At 44.2% G+C, this 8,561-nt stretch overlaps 2 pseudogenes; one reads left to right on the top strand and one right to left on the bottom strand.

The window, feature by feature from the left end:
* LOC119295124 overlaps positions 1 to 5,071 on the bottom strand; it is an 11,460-nt pseudogene extending 6,389 nt beyond the window's left edge.
* A 2,056-nt stretch (positions 5,072 to 7,127) lies between these two features.
* LOC119292528 lies at positions 7,128 to 8,359 on the top strand (annotated as a pseudogene).
* Positions 8,360 to 8,561: the final 202 nt, after the last annotated feature.

Here is an 8,561-nt window from a genome sequence, read left to right as displayed (position 1 = left end):
GGATGCACGCTTTCTCTTGGCTGCAAAAACGTTGAACAAATTTCAGTCGAGAGGTTGAGACACATACCTTCCAACTGCTTGAGGTGGCCTCGTTATCATAATTGACCGAGCTCGCTCCTTCTGGAACAGATGAGTTCTCATCATGTGAGGACTGTTGATCTATGGAGACATCTTTCTCTGCATCATGTATCGAATACTCATCCTTCGTTGTCGCATCACTACAATCGTTATGCCCTCCTGAGACATCAATGCAACTTGCACCATTCGTTCCATTGGTATTTGAGTTAATATCTGAGGAATGAAAAAACCGATCTAGTGTCTTTTGTGTTGGGCTAGTTGAATCATCCTTCTCACCACTGAAGTGAGACATTCGCAGGCCTGTAAAAGTGTATTAGCATGACAGTTAGATTGACTACACTGAGCAGCAAGAGCAAAGAAACATCAAGTATAAATAATGCAATACGATTGGCATAAAACAGATTATATCAAAACATGGAGATACAAAATATCAGTGTGCTCAACTGCTAAGGTAATGAAACATGCACCAAGCCAGAACCACATGCCCTATTGCTCCTGGCTATCAAAGCAACCAGACCAACTTGAGGAGGATGACCCAAACTGTCTAAATTTGTAGTGAATACTTCAGTGACAATGAGATTCAGGTACAGGTGATCGTGATCCGAGCTTTCAAGTCATATCAGAAGTTCAAAAAGAAACCGATACAGGTTCCAGCAAACTAGTAATCATCAAACTTGAAACAAAAAAATAGTTTAGATGCTCACACCTACCCATCAATCTCAAAGAAAGAGGCATTTCAGCCTTAAGCAATTTCTTAGCGTAGATCAGGATGTCTTCCTTGGAGCTGATATAGTTTTGTGCAGTTGCTGCTCTCGTCCTAACCTGGTTTAGATGGTTCATTACTCTAGTGAGCCATGAAACAAACCATCTCTCTTGGCAATCTCGGTGCAATAATACCAATAACTAGTCAATTTTATACACATAGGAGATCAGAACCTCAAAAGCTGCAGTCTTTAGTTTGAGTGTTAGCGTTCTTCCCTTCAAGCCCTCCTTTTGCAAGTCATCGGCTAAATTTTCGGCGAGGTTGTCTGAAAATAGACAACAAATTTTTGAGCCGTGCATTGAGGGTTTATTCACATGAAAAGACATATCTCAGCTCTTTTAATGTCCCTAAAGGGTTTATTCACATGCATATTGTTTTTTATGGTACTGGTACTTTTAGGCATTCACAAAATAAAATAAAACAGTATTGTTGTCAATCTTTCCCCAAGTCATGACAACTGCTCTGTTATTTTAGCATGATATAGCAGCAAAGAAGAAATGGTGCAGTGATGCTTATGCGTTTAAGTGATTAGTCATCAATAAAAGTAAAAGGTACATACTATGCATTTGAGTTCAGGGTTGAAACTGGATGAACTGGAGAGTTCCAAGCTCTAGGGATAATCTATGCCTTTTTTCATTTAAGGAAATTAAACATATCATCCAAGTGACCCTGCCAAGGTGCTTATAAATATACCCAGAATGAATCATAAGTATGCTATTTTTAGCAGAAGATTTGGCACTGCATATATAACCATTGAGCTAACATAGTATGTGAAGATATTGCTCTTATATAGAAAGATGCAGTGTTCTGTAACAAAATCTTGAACATATACTTAAGTACCAAGGGTATCTTGGTATGTGATGGTAACATGTGAAATTGTCAAACTAGCTTCAATAATTCAAATGCGCAACAAAATACTAATTAAAGAACAAGAATGTTTACCTAACTTCTCGAAAAACAAACGAGAATCGTTTGTCGCAGAGAAAGTTCGCTCGCAACTCATACTTTTTCTTAGCCTATGCTCAGGAGTTTCTGTACCTCCTAATCCAAGGCCAACCGAAAGAAAGAAATCTGAAAAATATTAAAACGATCATATGTAGTAAGCAGATGACGATGTCTGGGTTTCAGGACCTTGATTTCTGGTGTCCTGATCTGGATAGATATAATGTACCTTCCTGAAAGCTTGAAATGGAACAATTAAAAGTGTTCAACATACGGACCTGTTGAGCCTTCAGAAAAAAGAGCACATAGGAAAGCAGCCTTTTGTAGCATCTCCTGGCATGTACTGATGCCAAGAACCTGGTGTAACATCTGTTCTGTTACCTTACCTATACCACCTATCTGCATACACAGGTCTTCAAATAACAGATCAGTTCTTGCCTTTTCATGAATGTCCACAGAATTATATCACTTGATAGCTCATAGTAAATAACATTCCAAGTTGACAAAATAACTAAAATAGGAATTCATAAATGTAAGGAGCAACTGAAAATATTCTCAGGACCTATATCACGAACCTATGTAAGACTGTATAATGGAGTCTGTCATAGCCTAACCAAGGTAAAAATGTGAAATATGATATGAAAACAATAATGGGCTAAAAGAACACTACCATAACAAAAATGAAGCCCTTTTGCTATAAAGTACCTTTCTTATAGGTAACGTTGATACAAATGTCGTCACAGCATCCCGGTCATTTGGCAGAATAAATTGTCCATTAGGCTTGTTAATATCAGAACAAACCTAGCAAAGAGATTCCAGAACAATTATAAGGGCATAATTGGATTTAAGATGAGTAAAAATGATGAGTTGGCCTAAAAATCTCCAGCCATGTGTGGCAAACAGCCTTTCCAGTTGCAATCCATAATGGCATGGAAAGTGAACAACAACTTGCCAGTATAGTTCAATAAATCTGAGTTTATTACTTTATTTAAACCAATGTGACATCCGAACAAAGGCAGGTGGAAAACAAACACGTAAGATGACCAGTCCATTACCTCGAAGAATCAAAGTTTAGCAACAAAATAAAAAAAATAGAAAAGAACTTCGGGCTCTGACCTTTGCAATCATGCGGTTTGGAGCAACCCCAGCACTACATGTTAGACCAGTTTCTTGGAGAACGGCATCCCTAAGCTCAGAAGCAACCTGTTAACAAATCACAGGCAGTGTGAGCAGCAAGCTTCCAATATTGTATTACTAGCATGTTGAAAAAATAATATAAACCATGAAGGGCAAATCAAGCCATATCACCACATGCACTTGTTAAGTAAGTCAGGCGGATTGTGATTACTGGTAAAGATTAAGCTTACCTCCTCGCCTGTAATGCCTCTCTCAGTGCAGACTTTTGTAATATCGAGGTATGCTTCATCTAGACTTGTTGCAAAGAAGTTGGGATCATACCTCTGGAAAACTAAGGCAACCAATACTTCAATAATGAGTTCTGCTCAGCTATATAGCATATATGTTTAAAGGTTTCCAAATGAGCAACACGTTGCCAACCTTTTCTTGCCAATCCACTATAATGAGTGTATCTCTCAAAATTTGGACGGACAAAAACCAAGTCAGGACATAGTTTACATCCAATAAAACCAGGCATCGCTGCACGGACTCCAAACTTTCGCGCCTGCATGATACAATTAATTTCGCTTGTAGTTTTGACAAACAAACAAAATAGCCAGACCCATTTCAGAAAATCCAGTTTAAGGTGATCAGCATTTGATAGTTCATCAACCATATTTCCACAGGAAAGGGAATGGATTACAGAGCACATTATAACTGATGTATGTTTTAGTGATTAGAAGAAATGACAAATGTCAAGAACCTTGTATGCTAACCTCATAACTGGCGGTAGCTATCATAGACATGCTACCTACTGCCAAAGGTTTTCCCTTCAAGGATGGATTTTCCAATGTCTCAACAGCAGCATAGAAGGCGTCCATGTCAGTGTGGAGCCATATCTTTGAAAGATCCCGTGAAGCTTCCAACTCCAAAATTTTCTTTTCAGCAACCTGAAATTGTGACAGCGCATAGGCATGACGGCATAAAAGAGCAAAGCAAGATCAGATGAGTTGAAACGCACCATGCTTCATAAACTATTAAGCCATACTAATTTACCAAACTGGTGTCAATACAAACTAAACATTGCAGCGATGCTAAAGTTAACATGCCCTGGACCACAGCCCAGATCAGATTAAGATCATTAACCAAACAACTCAGATCAGATCAAATCATCAAACCAACTCAGAAGAGGGCAAGATCATCAATTCGGCATTGCAGACATGAACATCTCTAGAGAGCACAGGTACAGAAGTAAATGTCGGTGAATTGATCATCCGATGGTACACTACAAGAATCAAACAGCATGCTGTATTTTAGTTGAGCGTTATGATGAATAGTTCATCAACTAGGTTGGGGGGAACAAGCATAAATGCACAGATGTTGGGGCATAATAACAGGGCAGTACAGATCGGTATTTGAGCAAGGTGTATCACAAAATAACAACCAGCAAATAAAGGGTAGCACAAAAAAATTGCTGCCTCGTACCTTCTGAAAATGTGATATGTCATTATCAGTTAACTTTGCACACTGCGCGCGCAGATGCTCAATTTTCAGTTTGGTAATCGCCTCCTTCTTCTGCTCATTTTCGAAATACTTAGAACCCTTGCTCATTTCATAGATCACCTTCAGCACCTTCTCTTTGTCAACTCCCTCCATTCCTAATGCAACGTGACAGGAGAATAAATACCAGTGCCACGTTGTACACGCTCAAACCCTACCGGCGCAATCTTAAGCCAGGAAAGAGGGGGGATGCAGTCTTACCAGCTTTGGCGTTGGTGTAGGCGGTGTGGTATGACTGCCATGGCCTATCCCCTCCGCCGTCCGATGATGCCCCCGCCGCCGACGACATCGCTGCGGTGCTACTGGGAGGTCACGCCCACCGCCGGCGCGGAGCGAACAAGAGAAAGAAATGGAGAGGCGCGCCGGCCGAGGTCCTCTCGGCCCGGGATTAGGGCGCTTTTAGGTGAGGAAGGGCGGTGAGGGGATTATCCTCCGGCGAGGTGAGGTCAAAGCTCCGCCGCCAGCGTTATGGCGCGCGCGAAAAAAAGAAAGGGAAGGCGGCGAGATTTTCTTCCGGCCCACTTTCCCTTTTGCGGGTGCCCTTCTTTGTAGAATCGGCGAGATGGTGGCGTGCTCCGTCGCGGCTGAGAGGGTTTATCCCGGTGAGGTGCGTTCAGCGGGACAAGACATTTTTGTCTACACAATAATGCCGTCTGCGATAATTAGGTCAATCTCAAGATGAGTGATGGCTCAATCTGTTTACTCATAAGGATGGATACGCTTGCGTGCGTTTATAAAGGTGAGTACATATGCGTATGTATGAGCATCGGTACCGTTAGAAAAAAGGTCTAAAGTATTCGACGGGACCTGGTGCGATTCTTTAAAAAGGCATTGTATTTATTGAAAGGTCGGTTATCCAATGTATCAGCTAAATCTTCGTCAAATCCAACAATTTTTATTTTAAATGCATATAATATTAGAGCAAGTTAAAGTGTGGTTTTAATAGCGCCCGATCACAATAAAAAAAAGAGGTGGATGTTCATAGTTTTTACATGCTCACAAAAGTATCCTTCTCCTCACCATCCGCCTCCTTCCCTGTCGACTCCAGCTCGGTTGACAAGCGCTTCAACATCTTGCACATACGACGTGCACGAAAATCGACGCATCCTCGTCCAGCTCGTCCATCTTCATGGTCAACATCTTCGTATCCTCCGATGAGGCCACGAGCTCAACCCTCTTCTCTTCGAGCTTGGCTTTCTTCTCAAGATGTTAAACCTTTCGACCTTCTTTTCCTCCTTCATGTCGGAGCACTTGACACATGCCTCTTCTTTCTTCACCAAGATGTCTTCGAACCTCTCCGTCATCTTGGCCGCCGCCCCTTCGCGGTTTCTCCTTCTCCTCTCACTTATTTCTCCGGAACCCTCTTCTATCCTTTTTGGGTGGCTCTTTTGTTGGGTTGGTTGGATCACCCACTTCTTCCTTGGTGCCAATGCCAACGGTCTTGATGAAGTTAGCAATGGATAGTTGCCACTTGGGTGCCTCATTCAACTTCAACCAACAATGCATGAGCACGAAGCTCCTCTTCTTCACCTTCAAAAACAAATTGCGGACATGTGAGGGCTACAAAGAAAAACATTGTCAACAAGTTGCATATCCGGTCAAATGACCAACATATAGAACATATCCGGCCAACAAGTTGCATATCCAGTCAAATAACTAAACACGTAGAGCATATCCGGTCAACAAGTTGCATATCCGGCTAAATGACCAACACAACTTGCTTCTTAACGTGCCAGTGGTTTTCTAGGTTGATAATGCCATCCGTTTCGAACTTTGGGGAGGATTGTGCTTGACCTTCTGTATTCCATGTGTGTATTTAGGTAGGTCCACCCACAAGCACCGTGGATACAAATGGCCAAATGTCCACTCACAAGGATGTCCCTTTTGTAAGGGCATTTCTAACTGATCCCCTAAAAGGCCACAAGGGAGTAAAATTTTCGTTTACTCCTTTATGGCGGACCTAGACGATCCCCTAAACCCGTTAAGGGGGTAATTTTTTTACTCCAACTCCCTATTCCCCCAAATTTTTCCCTAAATTTACTCCAACTTTGGGCGGCCGAGTAAAACTGACTCTCTCCCTCCCACACCGCACTGCCTCCCGCCCCCCGTCGCCGTCGCCCCTCACCGCTGCCACCGATAAACTCCGAGCCGGCCGGAATAGATAGCCAACACCACCCACTCACACCGCCGGCCGCCGACGAATCACCTCCAGAATCCACCCACGCGTCGTCGTCGGTGCCGAAAAAAGCTTGGGTATGACAAAGAACCACCGGGTCCAAGCGCCGCCTCTAACGGCGCCAATGGTGTCCGGCGTGGCCACCGCGTCTCCGACAACGACAGGCCGCCTTCCCGCCGCACCTACCGGAGGGAAACGACCTCGAAAGCCGACGACAGTGATGGCAGCGCTCGCCGAGGCAGCCACCAAGAAGAAGAAGAAGACCGCATCGCCAGCTCGTCCAAGGCCTAGCCTCGTGCAACAACTCTGGCTGCCCCTACGGCGACTGCTCTAGGCGAGCGGCGGCCGCGACCGTCAACAAAAAATGCGGCCGCCAAGTGCTCGATGAAATTCCAACAAGGTAAAACCTTGTGTTTCGTTGGAATTCGATAGTGATTGTTCGTGATTGGTAGTGATGGTTTATAGTGCTTGCTAAGCAATTGTAGAGTGAAGATGAGCACGACCGAATTCCTCGAATTGTTGGAGTCCTCGGCCACCATTGTCCTTGATGATCTCAACTATGGTGACTCGTTTTTCGATCATTCTGCTACCCAAGACACGGAGGAGGTCGAGGAGGTGGTGTTCGAGGAGGAGGCTGAGGAGGAGGTGGTGGAGGTGACCAAAGCAAGCATCAAGGCCGCAAGGACCCGCACCCAAAACTACAACCAAAAGGAGGACCTTGCACTTTGCGATGCTTGGTGTGCCATCTCCATGGATGCAACGATCGGAACTGATCAAACCAAGACCATGTTTTGAGAGAGGACCACCGACTACTACAACACCTCCGTAGGCGTGCGATCAAGCCGTACACAAGGTTCGCTTGGGCATCGTTGGAGCACAATCCATGATCAATGCAACGGATGGTCCGGTTGCATCGACCAAGTGAACCATGCTCCACCAAGTGGTGTGCAACTAGAGGAGTATGGCCCCCACATCCAAGAGCTATTCAAGCATCAAAACACCAAGTTCAGCCACAAGCCCTTCACATTGCATCATTGCTACAAAGAGCTAAGCAAGAATGAGAAGTGGATCCAAAGAATTGCAGAGACCGCTCTGAAGAGGTCAAGGTGGAGCATATCCATTGAGGATGACGACGAGGTTGATGAAGATACCTACAATAGACCAGAAGGAAACAAGATTGCAAAAGAAAGAGAGAACAAGAATGCATTCGGTGGCACTTACAAGGATGAACTTGCGGCAATGATCGAGACGAAGAAGGTGTTGACGGCTGAACGCGAAGAAGACAAGGTGGCGAGGTTGAATGAGCTCAAGGCCTTCGAGGGTGAGAAGTGGAAGACCAGGATGGCGGCCGAAGAGAGAAAGTTGAAGGCCGAGGAGCATAGGTTTGCGCTCGATGAGGAGAAGATTCATGGTGGGAAAAAGGGCCGAAGAACGTGCTATCATGTTCATGAATCCAAACACAATGGATGAAACCGCAAGAAAGTATTGGGAGCTCACTCGTGAAGAAATCTTGGCCTCTCTTCAAAATGTTGGTGGTGGCCGAGGGCTAGTGGTGGTGGTGGCCGAGGGCTAGTGGTGGTGGTGGCCGAGGGGGTGGTGATGGTGGACGAGAGGGTGGTGGTGAGGGTGATGGTGGACGAGAGGGTGGCGACGTTGCTTTCTTTGCCGATGACCTTGTTTGAGTGGTGGCGGCCGAGAGGGTGGCGGTGCATGCCAGAGATTGACTCTATCCACAACATATACATGATATGTTTGTGGTGACTTTGAATCAAACATTGTGTTTGAAATGATGTCTCTTTGGGTGAACTTCGCATGTTTAAATTTGAAAACGCGGCAATGAACTTTATGTTATGAGGATTATTGCTATCCATGTTTTTATTTGAATGATTTGAACATATGTATTGTGTAGTGTTTGAAGTTGATGTG

Source organism: Triticum dicoccoides, chromosome 4B (assembly GCF_002162155.2).
Source record: "Triticum dicoccoides isolate Atlit2015 ecotype Zavitan chromosome 4B, WEW_v2.0, whole genome shotgun sequence".
Lineage (NCBI taxonomy): Eukaryota > Viridiplantae > Streptophyta > Magnoliopsida > Poales > Poaceae > Triticum > Triticum dicoccoides.
The sequence above is the reverse complement of the archived record's forward strand: the minus strand, read 5'-3'. Positions and strand labels throughout refer to the sequence as shown.